At 32.7% G+C, this 18,569-nt stretch overlaps 1 protein-coding gene across 4 annotated transcripts in view; it reads left to right on the top strand.

The window, feature by feature from the left end:
• Positions 1-1,384: 1,384 nt before the first annotated feature.
• LOC119829270 overlaps positions 1,385-18,569 on the top strand; it is a 90,648-nt gene continuing 73,463 nt past the window's right edge. For 3 of the 4 annotated variants that reach the window (XM_038351696.1, XM_038351694.1, XM_038351698.1), the window contains exons 1-2: positions 1,385-1,537; positions 12,398-12,429. The gene's annotated coding sequence lies outside the window, so the exon portion shown is untranslated. The remainder of the gene's footprint in view (positions 1,538-12,397; positions 12,430-18,569) is intronic. The other variant, XM_038351695.1, reaches the window with a different exon arrangement.

Here is an 18,569-nt window from a genome sequence, read left to right as displayed (position 1 = left end):
AAAAGAAAAAATCATCCGTCCGCGGGATTTAAAAGGATAAATAACGAATACTAATATATCAAGTTTTGACATATGTAAGTTTTTCTAGAATTTTTTTTTACTTCAACTAAACTTTATTTTCACGGTTTTCTGTTTAAAAAATACGTGATATTTTTTTTATTAAACCCCCCCCCCTCTCCCCCAAGTGTGATTTGGAAAGATTTTACTTGACCCCCTCCCTCCCTTAGAGACCTCACGTAATTTATGGACGCACCCTAATTTCCATTTTCCTCCGATAACTATTTACCATTTAATTGATTTTAATTAAAATTTGAATTGAATAATCACCAAATGATTACGTCATTTTAAATTATATTTAGTTCTTGCGTCTTACATTATTATATTATTATAATATAAAAGTAGTTCTTCTGAGTCCTAACCACATTTAAATCATGCTGGCCAATTTTCCAAAACCATACCATACCATATAATATTATGTTGGTTTACAGAAAAATATAAAATGTTCAATAAACAGTTATGGGCAAACATTGAAAAGTCATTCACTACCAAACCAGATTGAACTAACGTATGTCAAAATATTAATATGTTTTTAATAAGTAACTTTAAATAATTAGGCAATTTATTTCTTATTTATTGATATCACCATTCAAATTTATTAATGTAAATTTACCAATAAATGCAAATTTACGGCCATAGCCAACCCCGTCCGGAGGTCGTCACTTTCCCTCGGCGGGCTATCATCCCATCTTCATTGATAACATGAACATGCCATAGATTAAAGTAACAGACAGGTGTGTGTAGCTTCGGAAAGTTACTATGGCCTGAGGAACCTTGTTATGTTGCCTGAGTTAAATTGAAATGTGCGCTCTAGTTTGTTAAATACGTACATAAGTAAAACGATTTTTATCATATTCAAGGAATATAAAAATCTTAGTTGTATTAATTATTTATTACTAGCTGCGCCCCGCGGTTTCACTCGCGTCAGTCCGTATCCCGTAGGAATATCAGGATAAAAGGTTGCCTATATGTTATTCCAGTTGTCCAGCTGTCTACACACATCCTTACAAACATTCACATTTAAAATATCGGTAGGAAAGTAGGATGTGAATACTTCAAATAATAATTTTTTTTCGTTGGACATAATTTTTTTATGCCAATTTTTATATAAGGTAAGGATTTGACAATTTTTATATAAGATTACTGAAAAATCTGCTTCTAAATAAGACATACTGAACCATAAATTGGCGCTAATAAAAAGTCTTAACAGAATTTAATTTTTATGAATCAGAATAAACACAAGTACAACAAACCATTAAATTCAAAAAGACCATCTTCGAATTTATAAGTCAAACGGTCATGTCTACATAGTGCATAATCTTTGCCGCGCACGCCGGCCGCTTTCCACACTGCGCTCGCGCCGCGCATAACGGGCTGACGTGCTGTCGCGAGAGGTTGTCTCGCGCTCGCGTGTGTTGTGTATTGTTGCGTGTGCAGTGTTCGAATTTCAAATTTCAAATCGTCCTACCACAGACTACAGGTGAATATTTGTGCATTTCTCTTTCATCATGCATCGCCCATATCGGCTGGTCGAATTTATTATTTATTCTATTGCTTAGTCTTGTGTTTATGATCGTACTCTCTCTTTGGTATTTGCAACAATTAGATGTTCTTATTTGGGTTAAGTTTAATTTATTACTATGTAGTTATAATACGTTTAGAAATAGTAGTTATCTTACGAATTCGTGAAATATAATAATGCTCAGGTTGATGCGAAGGTTCATTTCGAAGGAATATTTCAGGGCGTAGGTATGAGAATGACTACATACATCGGTACGATTAATATGAGAATTACAATTAACTAATGATATTTAAGTGTTTTTGGAATCGTGGCAGCAACTTTTAATGAAAACTTCAAAGTACTTGCTACTCAGCTACCACAGTTTTCATCAACTTTAAGCCTTCATATAGGTTATAAATTATAATGTAAGGAATACCACTGAGTATATATTTTACTTTTAAAACATCTCTATCGTCATCCTTATTTAAGATTTGTATGCTAAAATTACTATTGGTTTATAAAAAAACAGCTTATAAATTAAACATTTGGCTAATGGCCCATGTCTTTTATAAAAAAAACAAGAATATCAATAGAGTCTACATTATCAGTAGAAAGTTAGCTAATCATCATAAAATCCATCTATTATTGATAAAATTCTACTTAAATATTAAAATATTCTGTGTCAATTAATTTCTACATAGACTAAGCATATTCACTATTTGATTGAACTTTGCATTGTGTATTGTGAACTTTAAACAATTCAATAATTTTTTTATGATAGCGATAATACTATTATAAAACGTCAGCTTTCCCTCCTTTTAGTCATCCATAAAAAATAACTTGTAAGGTTGCAAAATTATAACATTTAAGAGTCATCATATATATAATTATAGTAATTAAATGCATAAAATTATATTTTTTCATCCATTGAACAAAATTAAAAATTGAAATTATCTTGATATACTTATATTGATAAACTATAAACTAAAATAAAACCTGCTAGGCCTATCCAATGCCATAAATAGAGAATCCGAACCAAAACTTCTAATACTTCCTAACCGGTAGTTTCCGCGCGATCAAGTATCAAAACAATCTATTTATCCACTAATGCGCGTTTAATTACGACCAATGCAGTGACGTATCGACACAAATGAGGATCATTTATTGGCGATTACCCTCGATCCGCGGTGTCGTCGACCGCGTTTGTGGCGCATCTGCGAGCTATAACCGAACGAATTTGATACTTAATTTTTAGTTTTATAGCATTGAAATGCTTTATAAATGAGAAATTTTGAAAGAATAGAAAAAATTTGATCACGAGGCAGGATTCGAACCTGCGTATCTTGCCTAACCGTAGCAACGCCTAGCCTCTCGGCCACCCGTGATCCTGCCACAGTAATCGAATTTCTTCTACTCTTTCGGTTTCATGTGCCTAAGGCGAATTTGATACTTGCTTGATTTCATGAACCCCACTAACACGATTATATGAGCTCCAGTTTTAGGTATAAATGTGCATATAATACCGGGTACTTAATACATATGATAAAGGGATATTTGAGTGCGATTTAATCCTATGTCAAAAGGTTTTATTTGAAATTGGCAGAGATCAACTAACAATGACCACATAAGTATATTTAGTTTAATTACTTTGGCCTTATACGTTTAATTTATTCATATCTAGCTGCGCCCCGCGGTTTCACCCGCATAAGTCCGTATCCCGTAGGAATATCGGGATACAATTTGCCAATATGTTATTTCAGTTGTCCAGCTGTCTACGTACCAAATTTCATTGCAATCGGTTCAGTAGCTTTTGCGTGAAAGAGCAACAAACACACACACATCCTTACAAACTTTCGCATTTATAATATTAGTAGGATTAGGATTAGTAGGATTAGTATGATCATGTCACCGTGATAACACTTTTTACACAACATTCGTAAAATTAATAAATATAAAAGGCCGTTCACTACACTCTCACTCAAATCATTCCATTTTCAAAATCATGCAGTTTAATTCTGCTTATAAGCCAATTACGTTCATTCAATTCAATTCATTTCACACTTCATAAATTCAAAATGGCGTCCTCGCAACAACTGTATAATTTTTGCGAATTGTTGATTAAAACTTCATCAAAGGATTAAAAAGCATATTCGATTTATACAAGCGTAGTACGAGCTTAACAACGGAAAGCGCTGGTTGAGCGAAATAGTTCAAACGTTATGGTCATAGTAGAAGATTCACATTGTGAAATGTTTGAATGAGAATCAGAAATGCCCGCATATAACAGCGAAATTCGTACACTGACATGCTAGTATATTCAAAATCTGTATCGCTTTGTAGGGTTTTTATTATCTACTAGCTGCGCCCCGCGGTTTCACCCGCGTAAGTCCGTATCCCGTAGGAATATCAAATTAATCATATCTTGTGATAGAGTAAACCGATTTCGATGAAACAAAAACTAAGTTATACCTTAAGTTACGTTTAATTTTTGTATATATACATTGTCTGCATTTAATTCGTAGATTATACGTGATGTGCGCACAAACAAACAGACAAAAATTGCAAAAATGTTGGAAATGGGTTCTGTTAGTTATCTTTTCACACACTGGCTATTTTTTTTCAATTTTTTCAATGTACAAAAATGACTTTTCTACAGATTTACTATATGTATAGATAACAAACACACAAGATCTGTCCTCCATAGTATTAATGTAGATGCAGAAACCCAGGCGATGTCAGCGGAAGGTTAGTGTTAGACCACAGCCACACCCAGATGCAAGCGTCTACATGAATGCGGAACACCTGAAGTGGGTCGCATTGTACGCAAATTCGCTGGCTTTTTAACTGCCACTCGCTCTGAATGGTGATGAGCTAGGAAACACGCTATTCCGGTGTCGGTTGTTTATTTTGTGGGAACGCAATTGAATACAATTTATTGATGGGGAAAATTTGTGTTTTTTTAAATAGGCTATATAAATCTACGCTTAGAACAAATACATAAATGGTAGGTTTAACTTGATACGATTGGTAAATAATTAATGAGTTATAATTAACTCAAAAAAAATTTTATTGAGTTTTTTAGTATTAGTTATGAATTTTAACCCTCTGTTTCTAATTACTTAACATTTGAAGATACTCAAACTCAAACTCAAACATTTATTTAGTCAATTAGACTTCTTATAAAAGCACTTTTGGATCGTCATTTTACACAGTTCTAACATATACCACCTATAATAAATAAACTAAGTTATTATGTATTATCTATAAAAAATTATATACATAACGACAAAGGACACAAAAAGGTAGCTGTATATCTAAAAGAAAATAGCTGATATATAAATGCTTCTCGCCGACAATACATAAAAATGAATGTTGGCCGTCCACAACATTAATATTACCATTAAAAGGTATTTCTGTAGCTCGTCATTCCGTCAAATTACAGTCTAAGTTGTTTACAACGCACAATATTTATGTTTATCTGTTTTATATTGTATATGGTTGTAAGTAATTATTAATTAGAGACATATAAAGTTCTGGATCCGATTAACTACAATTGTTTTTTGGCATTTAAGTACCTATTTATTGGTTTTTCATTGTTTACTCCGCACTTATTTGTCTTATTGTTATTTATTTAATGCTTTCCATTCGCATGAATTCAACGAATTTTAAAAACAGATTATAAGAACATACGCAGAATATTGTAAACAATTTTCCCGCCATCTTTTTATTTTGCTGTGGTTAATGTCAATGGTATTTAGGGTTACCATAATTTAATATTTAATTGTTAACAAAAATCCAGTAATTGTAGGAAGTCTGCTATGTATATTCGGGTACTTTATAGCTCTCATAAGGTACAGTAAAACAAAGTCGCTTTCTCTGTCCCTATATCCCTGTTTCCCTATATATGCTTAAATCTTTAAAACTACGTAACGGATTTTAATGGGTTTTTTTAACAGATAGAGTGATTCAAGAGGAAGGTTTATATGTAAAATAAATTCTATTAAACTACTCCGAATTAACGCATGCGAAGCCGCGGGCAGAAGCTAATTTATAATATTATAATCGAGAATGTTGTCGGTTAAAAAGTAAATTTCACAGACAATTAAGTACCTAGCTCTAGATTTATACAGGCTTAGGTACAACTTTTACTCACTAACTAAGGAAACCCAATAGCTTTGTCGACGTAATATCAGTCAATAGTAACCCGGTGATGCAACAACCCACCACACATACACGCGTGTGGTATATCATATAAATTAGCATAACTCGATTATGTAATTTTCATTGTTTGTTACTTTAAATTTAATTTTACACATTAACCACTATTACACAAAATGCATTCTATGGTCGATGAACATTTTGCGAGTTAAGCGATCCAATCTATAGTCCGACTGTGGATGGGTGACCGAGTATCTCAGGTAAATGGCATTTATATTGGATTTCATTTCGTCACCAACTTTAATATGCAAGCATGTATTGTATGACATGTAATGAAACGTTTCCAAATAATCTAGACTAAGCAAAAAAAAAACCTTAGCGAACAAAAGAGCTGTTCACACGGGTGTTGCGTCAGTTCGTGTGAAATGGCTCTTATAACGCGTAATGAAGGTACTTTTATATGGTTATGGTGTTATGTAGATATAATCTGCGAGAAGGGACATCCTTGAATGTTATCTTAATTAAAAAGTAACCATAAAATAGCTCAGAGTGAATGGTGTGGTTATGTAACGTAATATGTCTAATCAAAATGTATTAAGGAATTTGGAAATCTGGACGGTAATGTGTCGATTCGACTGGTGACTATCCCATGCTATTTAAAAATTATTTCAGATAACAGTAGATATTATATCGCAATTAATGATCAAGAAATTTGCATGACATGAGATTAAACTTCATATAAGGGCTGATTATGTAAAATTCGATTCGATTCGTTTTTATTTTCATCATATAATATACTTCTTTTCTACAAAACCGTTGACCGCCGTCCCTAGCGGGAGGTTTCACTTGAGATTCTAAAATGAGACGAAATAACAACAATTTCTTAACAAATACTTACACGACACGTTTAGAATCCCACGGAGTAATTGAGTACTAATAAAATATAATAAAGTATTCTCATCTTAAACTCCTTAAACCCGCTAAGACGAACCTTTTACTTGGAACTGGGAAAGTACCATACTACTGCATGATTAGCTTGAAATAGTAGCAAGCGAATGCTATATTTCGATCGTTTATCCGCTTTTACATATACAAATATAATCTCCACCAACTAAACCACCAATTTATGTATAAAGCCACTTCGCTAATGGTCAAATTGATCAGAAATTACTCTACGAGGTCATCGACTCGTTAGACAGTTGGAGCCTCTGGTGGCGTTGTAACTTCTAGCATAATTAAGACGAAATCAACTGCAATTATTGCTAAAATATCGCTGAGAAAGCTTATGTTGGTCATCAGATACTTTAATGCTATATGTTTTTAACTTCCGACGTGAATGGGGAGTTTTATAAGGCTAACAACTACATATAGTCCTTCCTTTTTCATAAAATACAAAATAAATTAGGAAATGCAGCAACTTGAGAACGGTATTCGTGAAGCCTTATATTGACATCGTTGTTTGATTTCTGATATGGACAATTGTTATAAAACGAATTTTAACAGTGTCTTTATAGACATTGGTCGGCGCAACGTGTTCTGGTAAAAAAATGTCATGGTCTAATTGTATGACGAATTGCGATCAGTTAAGCCGTTTAGGTGTTATTGACACACAGACAGACGAACATTCGAACGTCTTTATGATCCTTCACATTTATAAATATGATAAAAGTTATGTTATACATGTAAATTCTTCTCTTAGAAAGTATAAAACAGTCCGCCTCGGCTTCGCTCTACTCACTATAGGCGGCGAAAAATTTTTTGGAATCGTTCCAGTACTTCCTGAGATTAGGGCGTTCAAACGAACAAAGTCTTCAGTTTTATATAAGTATAAAATATAAATTAAACATAATCCATAGGATGAACTCATTCAATCATTAAAATTATTTGTAATTTGCATTTTATCCGTGTGATGCTTAAATCTAGTAATTACTACCTTATATACCCTATTATATACCCTATTAATTAGAGCACTAACTGTTCTCCTCGGCTTCGCCCGTGGTACATATTTAGTCTGTCACTCAGTGATTTAGCAGCTTTCCAATGGTGAAATAATTTTTCAAGTCGCTGCAACAGTTTTTACGTTAAAACGTTACAAACGTCCAAAAATACAAATACTTCTTAATAAAAAGTGACATGATTACGTCGAGTATTATGTATAATCGACTATAGGCGCATACAAACAATTAATGACAGCTACGTGTGACATTGACCAAACAAATATTTAACATAAGTTAATCCCCATACCATCACGTCCGATTTCCACACTAGTACCGACAACAGTAAATATATGTCTTTTGTTTTTGTTTTGCAATAAATTGTGAAGAAACGTGCGTTTAACCCAATTATTGAGGTGTTTGCGAAGATATTGATGTACCTGTATTTGTGTAATATTATACATTTACGCATTCACGATGTTAAAGACATACATTTTCTTTGGAACTGTCTCTGTTTCTCTCAACTTATGATTTTCTTCACATGTTAGTAAACGATTTACTTTGTTTCCTTGTTTGGTTTATATATCTGATTTGTATTGCGGGACAGTAATTTAAGAAAGGTTAATTATTGACAGAAGAAACCATAAAAGGATGGAATGGAATTAATTCATTCATCATTCATTGGCAAAAAGTGCTTGTTTAGGAGGGTTTGCGAAGTTTTCTACTTAAATTCTATTTCCATTCTTAAGTGTCACAGTTTCTCAGTAAAGTTAACTAGAAAAATAACAGATTGTGGGATAGTTTATATAAATTATATTAAACTTACTGATCCATTACATACGCAGTATAATATTTTAAGATTCACGATGATAACTAAAATGTGTTTGTTCTGTTTCTTCGTGTTGTGATAAATAAACATTTTATTTTGCCTAAATTGAATGCCCAAATCTATTTGGATTAAATTATTGCCAGCTAAGAATAACATAGACTATTTTATGCTTATTTAAACCGGTTCAGCAAAAGTAGCTTGTTTTTTCAATCGTTCTTTCTAACCTTAAAAAAGCGGAGGTTTACAATTCGACTGAATTTTTGGGTTATGTTGCCTGAGAATTTTCAAGTGGTTGAAAAGTTTGGGATGTTTTTGTTAGAAACTGGCGCCTCCTTTGTCCCACTTCGGTCTAGTTATGACAATTTGAGGTCGGTTTAATTTTTTTGGAAAAATAATTATTTCTAAATGAAACTGTTCAATTTGTATATTTGTTATTAAACACTGATGACCTAGATTAGGACATATAATATTTTATGCCTATTTAAGCCGACTCAATAAGATGTAGCATTTTTTTATATTCCAAAACCTTATAATTATGCAATACTTCACTTTGATAAATAAACAAGGTTAATACAATATGTTACTCATTCTATAAAATGTGTTATTTTATTTTTATTATGATTGCTCACCTAGAAACAAAGGGAACCTTTGTTGCTGATTTTTATCGCCTATTAAGACTATTTAAAACTCACGATAGCCTGATAACTATAGTGAATATGGAAAATGTGTTTAATATTTTAACGTTATGGATTGAGGCTTTGTCGTTTTGGGTTAAAATAAAAAAAAATGCTTGCGTACAACCACAGATACATAATATTCTATTACTACGACTATAAGTAGCTTCAGAAATGATTCTACGCATTAAGCAATATTTTATTATTTATTCTTACCATCCAACGCTTAACTTTCTTACCACTAGTAAAAAATAATTAAAAGTGAAATTATTACACAGCTTAACGGTTTCTTTGTTATGTGAAATATAGTCTACTAATTTAGACTTCCCTTGACCTTTAAATGTTTGTCAGAATCAAGGCTTCAAATACGTAGGTGTTTACTGTTAAAGCTAATATGCAATAAGTTGGTTTGTTTCATTATATCAGTCAAAAGTTAAAAATTCAATAGAGGCAGTATTACATGAAATTGTTTTATTCATATATTTAAATTGACTATGAAACATTAAGTACACTAAACAGACTGAAAAACGAATGGTTTATGAAAATTCTATCATAAGTAAGTAATTTTTCATCGATACAATATTGTTATCATTAAATCAAGTGTCATATTGGTTGAGATGGTTGTTTATTGATTCAATAGATGGCGTGAGGTAACCCTTAGACACATAAAACTGAAAAAGTAGGAATTCGCTTTGTAGAGCGGGATTATAGGTGGCCGAGTGTTCGAGAGACCGCAGATTCGAAAATCAACCCACCGGCGAATTTTTTTCTATTTATATGTTTAATATTTAGAAACATCATTATGTTTGAGGGGCCTTCAAATTTTAATTTTTTTATTTATTTTGGGGCCACCTGTCAATCTAGGTGGAGCCGGCTAGTATTAAATTTCCTATAGATTTCACAATAATGCATTAGTGATAGCGTTATAAAATCGACCACAAGCTAAAAGCAACAAAAATAACAATAAATGATTTATAAACCGTACTTATATTATAAAGCTGAAGAGTTTGTTTGTTTGTTTGACGCACTAATCTTAGGAACTACTGGCCAGATTTGAATAATTCTTTAAAAGTTAGATAACCCATTTATGAAGGAAGGCTATAGGCTATATACGTACATACATATAGGCTCGCAACTACACCATCTATCGAGCTGCTAAGCAAGATTTAAACCACTATTTTAATATATTCTGTAAACATTAAAATGCTTTGTCCGTAATTAAAGTCCACGTGTGAAAGAAGTCTGAATTCAAAGCCTCTAATAGCATTGCACAATTTGAATTTGAGAAGTGTATCGTTCAAGCATTGTCAGGATTCACCATTGTGTCCGTTTCTCACAGCCTCTGGCCCTGTCCGGACAATCCGAGTAATTAGGAGATGTTTTTTTATTGAAGTAATAGGGCCCTATTAGTCTACTAGACACATACGTAGACTGGGTATTGTTAATGAGACTAGAATGTGATGTAGTATTTTCTTGAGTTTCATTTTACGCGAGTATTATACATTTATATATATTATTAACCCGACATTTCGAACACTTTACAGCGAGCCTGGTCACGGGGGGACTGTAAAGTGTTCAAAACGTAATATAATCAATAAATCGCGTTTAAAATCCGTTAAAAAGTCTTTAATTTCTAAAAAGAATGTAACGTGTTAAGTACTCTTTATTTTGATATATTTAAACGTAAACGTTCTATAATTAATTATTATTTATTATAAAATTCGGACTTGAAACATTAATATAATAGTGAACATATAACTCAAATTTAATTACAGCGGAAAATATAATTGTTTAAGACTTAATATGTCCAATATTTTTTTAATGATTATGTTGCTTAAATTTTAACAACAATTAAAGAACAGTATAATCTTTCATTCGGAATATATTTAGTTTCACAAAAATTCACAACTTTATAACCCACAAAAGATTTACATGAATACAATAGAAGGTATCGTTGATTCAGCAAACCGTTGAACGTAACAGAATTCGTGTGGAAGGACAATCTACCGAAATATCGGATTGTTATAACAGTTAAGGTAATGTGAGCGATTCTGTACGAGCCGCGGCGTAATGGTCGCGTGCAGCTTGTTGCGTAACCCACAGGTCGACTTACAAGCCGTAGCGGAAACATAAATGTCCTACTAGGTGACTATCATATTGGTTGCAACCAGGCGCGGGTATAAACAAAAATGGAATGTCATACGTATTCTTAATGTCCTGTAAGAATGCCTATAAGACCTACTTCGTGTACTTTTTTGTGCAAAGAATGCGTTAAATAACTATGTTTAGTGAAAATATAAACATTCTTCTCAAATATGTTTTCATTAGAACTATAGTTAGGATCTCAGCCAATGCTTCAAAATTCTTCGCTTGTATTATGCTTAGATTATATTTTTGTATTTTTATATTTAATTTTATATAATTGAAGATATTTCCTACCCAAGTTTAGTCAAATTTAGTTAACCTTTCGGTAATTATAACCTAGAAAAGTACCATCTATACTTATTATCTCAAAAGAAAGCTCATAGCTTGCACCACACGAATACCCAATTCTCCCACGGCGTTACCTTGGACCACACAATTCACAGGTTTTCGTAACAACTAGTTATCAGCCGATTCTCTTCGACTCATTGAATTCCGATCTGATCATGTGTTCATGGTACACTTGTTGGGTTTGATTGTACTGTTACGAAAGAGATGTTAGTGGCCTGCGGAAGATGAGAGTTATGTTTTTTAATATGAATATTAGTCAAGCACGCTCTGCGATTGGATTTGAATTGAGATGATGTTAGATTAGTCTTTGTGAGAGTGGTATACGGTTGCAACTAAGTTGGAAATATTATCAACTTTAACTTCAATTTATAAGCTACTAGCTGCGCCCCGCGGTTTCACCCGCATAACTCCGCATCCCGTAGGAATATCGGGATAAAAAGTTGCCTTTATGTTATTCCAGTTGTCCAGCTGTCTACGTACCAAATTTCATTGCAATCGGTTCAGCAGTTTTTGCGTGAAAGAGCATTTCGCATTTATAATATTAGTAGGATGTAGTAGGAGTAGTATTAGTAGGACTAGCTGCCCCCCGCGGTTTTACATAATCTAAATTCTTTTTACTCAAATTTATAAATTTGTAATGTTTAAATTTATTACTTTAGTATAACGCTTACAGGATTACAGAAGATTTATAGAAGCATTGTATCTTTTGTTTCTGTATAATTGGATTTTAATGAACTGTCTTTTTTTGCAGATCGTTCGGACACACATTGTGGCATCATTATTGTAAGTAATGCGATTTACGTCTATATTTTTATGTTATATTCTATACCAAATGTTTTGTTTTTAAATCTAATATGGCCTAGATCTAGACGCATATGATATAAGCAAAAGCTTCTCATTTCATTTTCATTCATTACAGTGCCACCAACTTATCTCTGAAATGAAGGGGGTCGCCACCGTCACTTCAGTGTAACCTTTACTATAATAGATAAATTCAATAATATCTTACCTTTAGAATCATATTCCGGGCATCAACTTTAATAGCTATCGCCATATTTAACAAAAATAACGATAAAGGTTTAGAAATTAAAGACTTTTAACGGATTTTAAGCGCGATTTATTCATTATATTATGAACCCGACGTTTCGAACACTTTACAGCGAGCGTGGTCACGAATAAATAAATGGCGTTTAAAATACGTTTAAAAGTCTTTAATTTCTAAATGTATAATACGCGCGTAAAATCAAACACACGAAAATACAATGATAAAGATAGCAATAAAAACCACAGAGCACTTGAAGTAGTCAACAATGACAATTCAACATCTTTAGTTCAAATTTCCGCCATTTAGTGGATTAGTTGGTGACATTAAGATGGTCATTACAACCTTTGTCAGGAAATTTGAAGATAGCTTCGTTTTTCTTGTGTTTGTTAGGCTAGATAAGCTACCTACTGCTGGCATGTGTAAATCTGTCAAGTATTCTGTAAGCTGTCTATCTAATTAATAAACTATGGAAATACTAAAGTTATTCCTGAATATTAGCAGCCAACAATAGCTATTAGTTATCAAATGGACAGATACAACCAATTAGGGTTTTAGACAGATAGTCCATCCGCCCACGGCATATCACTTCGACGGTAATCAGTTAGATAATCTAGTCTCCTAGATTTAGTGTGAACGATTGTGGAATAATAAATAGGTTTAAGTGTTTGTTAGGCTTTCGATTCCCAGTTCTCTGATTCTGTACTTTGAGAGGCGGAAATAAATAATATTACCTGTTAGATATAAGTGAATTTAAAATGTCACTTTAGAAAATAAATTACATAATAAAATATAATAGTTTAAAAAAACTATAAAACACGCTTTAACAAAAATCATATTTTGCAAATTGAAAACTGGAATAATTTTATTAAATTAGTGTATTGTCATCGGTCCTCAATAAATCTACAAAGTTTGAACGAAATCTGGCCGTTTAAAGTGGGTCAAAATCGCGCCCAAAGAAGTCAGTTACAAACAAACAAACATACAAACAAACAAACATACAAACAAACAAACATACAAACAAACAAACATACAGGTGAAGCTAATAAAAAGCGTGTAAAAAACGATTTGATCTACCGTAATTATTATATAGTTAGTTATGAAAATTGATTTTAATACAGAGGTGAAAAATTTTATACTAGTTGTATCCGGAATGTAAACATATGCTAATATTAATACATTCTTGTGTTTAGTGTAGATATTTGGCAACAGTTTATGACGGACGGACGGAGAGAATTGCCTTACATTAGAATTTGTTCGCTTGTTTATTAACTTAGTATTAAATGAACTTATATTTTCTTATTTTTCATTTTTGTCTAAAAGCTTACGTCCTTATAAAGTACTAGCTGAGCCCCGCGGTTCCACCCGCGTAGGTCCGTATCCCGTACGAATATCGGGATAAATGGACTATATGTTATTCCAGTTGTCCAGCTGTCTACGTAACAAATTTAATTGCAATCGGTTCAGTAGTTTTTGCGTGAAAGAGCAACAAACACACACACATCCTTACAAACTTTCGCATTTATAATATTAGTAGGATTAACGGAGCACTTCGTTCCTTATCCCCTTACGCATATGCTTCTGCTAAACTTACTCTACTGTCATTATAGACCTATAAGTGGGGTTCATGTGGGACTACGAATAACCCGCAAATGATCTGTCATTTCAACATGTCACAGATTGAATAACATTATGTAACGTTATATCAATAAATGACTTTCTAGTCCGTCAACCGGTTCGTTTGTCATTGTTTAACAATAATTATCACTTTCTCTCACTTGTGCTCTGCGACCACTCTCTTGAGTGACCTTACGATCCTCATGAGGAAACTATGAGGTCTTCTGCCATCGTTTGTGATTGCACTTTCTATAAGCTTTTGTTGTAAAGAGGATTATCAGGAGCTATGATTTTCCTGGTTTGTTTGTATTTGTGTTGATATTATTGAATATTTTTGAATTTCTTTCACCATTCAAAAGCTTCGATATTTAACTGCGAATGTTATTTCAAGGTCAAGTCAATTAGGCATCAAAAACTTGCCTATGACCTAAAGTACCCAATTGTGGTATGAATATTATTGATAAGATATAATTAATATACGAAAGGACAGACATACGAAGGGTCTTTAATATTATATACGTCAGTATTATTATATAATTATATGCTTCCACACAAGTAGCATCTGGCAATATTATTAAATTATATAACATGATACCTGTCGATAATCAAAACTGGTTTAACAAAATCCGAACATATGTGTTTAGGAGAAAGTGTTTATTTAGATTACCTATGTATGGAAAAGTTTTACGTAGAAACAGAAAATTAAATTGTAGGTCAATTTACAGTTTGAATGTCTGTTTGTATACAGTGGGTATGCTGTGTACAGATCCGACGGGTTCTAGGTACGATTCCGGTGGATGAACTAAGAAAAGTCAAGTATATTGTCTGTAAAAGAAGATTGGTTGGTTAAATAGTTAGGAAATGTATGCTCATATCTCACCAGGAGATCACTTCACTCTCAACTCTTATACGTAAGAACGTTTGTAGAAAAAATAAAGGATAAAAGTGTGTTGAAGAATTCAGTTTGCTTGTGAATCTTGATGATACTTGTCAGTAAAATGGTTTTTTTGAAGAATATAATGAACAAGAGTTTATTGATTTGTGTTTGATTAATACTTGTAATGTATATAATTAAAATTATAATATATTACAAACATTAATCAAGACATAAAATATAACAATTTTTCATTAATTAACGTTAATAATTAATTAGTATTTTTTATGTGTGCATATACAGTAGATAACTCAACCTAATATACGTTTGTCAATCTATGAGACACGTTTCCTAACCCCCACTTAATTCAATGTAAAAAAAATTCGACACAGATAGCAAATAAAGTACAAATATTAAAAGTCCCTTTTTACTATTAAAATACCCGCGCCGACAAAGCAACAAAAATGAGCAGTGTTGCATTCACAAGAATTTGATATCATCTAGCAATAAAAAGTTAAATACTATAACACTAGCTGGTAACACCATAGTTAATGGGCCGCGGAATGCTGGTCCATTTCCGAGGCTTTTTTAAGCCGGCGATAGACGGGACAGATAAACGCGGTGTCTTTTAAACGCAGGCTAATATTATGTGACCTGGAATAATAATTGAAATGCAGAAAACTGCTTTTGCTTATTGAAATATTTATAATTTTCATTTAAGTACTGGCTTACACTATTTTATTAAATTAGACTTATAGAACCACCTTTGTCATGAAATAATAATAGGTGCTTATATTATTACGTATTGATCATTTTATGATAAAATACTGACGTATGCTGTACTTTGACAGCTTTCTGTTCAAAGTTGACACTACATAGTTGCTATGATTGATTTAATTTTAATTTACTCAAATCACCCCGTAAATGAACAACTTAAAACCATTTTGATTATCATTTGAACGCATCTTATATTTTCCACAAATAATTTGATCTACGGCAATTCTCGTTTTAAGTTACATACTGTAAACGGTTAATAATATTCTGTTATTTAAAATAATAATGGAATAACTAACTAGCGATTGTTAAATGAAAAAATAACTAATATAGCAATAAATATCAAGAGAGTCGATATTACAGCAAAAGTCATGAAGTATTTATTACGATTGTCAAGATCACCCACTTTCCAGGCAATATAGCGATCTGGTAACAAAAAGACATTATACTTCATAGAGCATCTAAGCCAATGATTACAGACCATTGGTCTGTGGTTTTTACTGTATAATGGTTATTTAGACCACACAATCTTTACACTGGAGTGTGGACGGTCGTAAAGCGTCTAATATACTTTTAATTCTCTCGCTTTGACGTGGGATTTAGCGGAAGACAGAAAAAAGGCGAATAGTTTACCTACGTTAATATCAAGAAAACATTCATAGGTATTTGTTAAATAACTTACTGCTGCATCTAGAGCTTATGATAATTTATTTTATCTGTAAACTTTTTTTTTCTTTTGTTATCACAAAAATGTTTGTTGTTTGCGACCTATATGCAATTGTTAGATTTAGAACCAAAATTTATTGCCATGAATATAACTCTGATAATAACTCTGTTGAATTAGGATAATATTCTGTAATGATAGTAAGTTCTATTTGGTGTGAAAAAAAAAAATAAAAAAAAAAACTTTGACAATCGAGACGCGCCAACACCATTCTAATTTCAAATTACACGTGAAACGGCCAGTCAAGATTGGCTTGTCTACCACTTACAGGCAACTTAAATAAAGAAAAGTTTTTTGTTTTTCTATGTATAATGGACATGGATCGTACGCTCAGGCACTCGGTAGCAATCTCTGATTATCCTGCGCCCATGCCTCGATGTAGACCATTCCCACGGACTTGCCATTTCGTCCGGTTCACGCAACGTGAATGAATTTGATATAGTTTTTAATAGTTTGGGGTCTAATTGATGTTGATGGCTGGATTATAAAAAATTGCGTTTTTTTTTGCAATCGTAAAGACGTTATTGAAACAATGGAAGTTTTTTATAGGAAGGCAAACACTTACTGGCGATATGTCTATTATTATATGTTGCTATAATACGTTCTTCATTGTTTACTAATATATACATAACTAAATTAGCGTATTATGTAACTTGGTATAGACCGTACTCTCTAGTAAGATATTTTACTTCTGCACGGATTTTGATGAAATTAGTTATACAGGTTACTTGGGTCATAGGACCTTTTTTATCTCGATAAAATGCTCCTTTTGGGATAAAACAGGAATTTTTAATATCCGGGCGGAGTCGGGAAGAGCGTCTAGTTTATGTTATGTCTGGCTCTATTATTATAGATTAGATATTTATCTGATCTCTAGGTTGAGTTTACGTGTATACAATTTTTATTGAAAACTTGGTAGTACGCACGATATCGACCTTATCTTATATATAAAATTCTCGTGTCACAATGTTAGTCTCTATACTCCTCCGAAACGGCTTGACCGATTCCTCTGAAATTTGGTAAGCATATTGGGTAGGTCTGAGAATCGGCTAACATCTATTTTTCATACCACTAAACGATAAGAGTAAGGCAGAACAGCGTTTGCCGGGTGCAGCTAGTTCGTACATAAAATCCACATCAAACATCAGAGATATCTACTGGATCTACTGGTTCATTCGTTTGAGAGACAAAGCCGAATAAAAAAATGTGTCATCCATACGAATACTTTGATATACCTACACGTTTATTTCTCCCTTCCATTCCCCTTTACTTCTAATGCAAATTTATTTAAAAACCCGAACCTCGTCGATTGAGAGATAATACGGATATTAAAGTATCCATTTCTATTAAAATTGAGACAGAACATATGAAATAAAATGTTATTTAGTGCTAACATCTTGTGCTGTAAATAGAGCAAGTCGTCTCGCCTGGCTGCGTCGCCGCTTCTTATGTAAATATGTGATCGATTCTAACTATTGTGTTCTCGAACTAGTTATAGCACGTGGTGTTGCCCGTTAAGTATTTAAGTAAAAGGGTTATATGATAGTGTCGATAATGAATTATAAGTGTACGAAGTTTTTAGCGTACCGTTGGGTGGGTTTTGTGGAACGATGAGATGTGATGTATGTCATGCAAGCGATTAGGATTTTAAATTATAAATCTGTAGATAATAAAAGAAAATATATAGTGCATTTTATTGATTTCTAAATGTAATGTTTATTGTTCTATCAGTTGAAAATTTCATTTCGATTTCAAATACGACTTTCCTGCTATCTAAATGATATCTTCTAAGTTAACAAGTTATATTTTCAATAAGAATATCAGATGTCCTTACGCACTGACGTATAAGGCTTAGTGGGTCGAATTCTAACGAATAATTTATCAAAGGTTCG

This window comes from Zerene cesonia, chromosome 10 (assembly GCF_012273895.1).
Source record: "Zerene cesonia ecotype Mississippi chromosome 10, Zerene_cesonia_1.1, whole genome shotgun sequence".
NCBI classification, from domain to species: Eukaryota; Metazoa; Arthropoda; class Insecta; order Lepidoptera; family Pieridae; genus Zerene; species Zerene cesonia.
The sequence above is the reverse complement of the archived record's forward strand: the minus strand, read 5'-3'. Positions and strand labels throughout refer to the sequence as shown.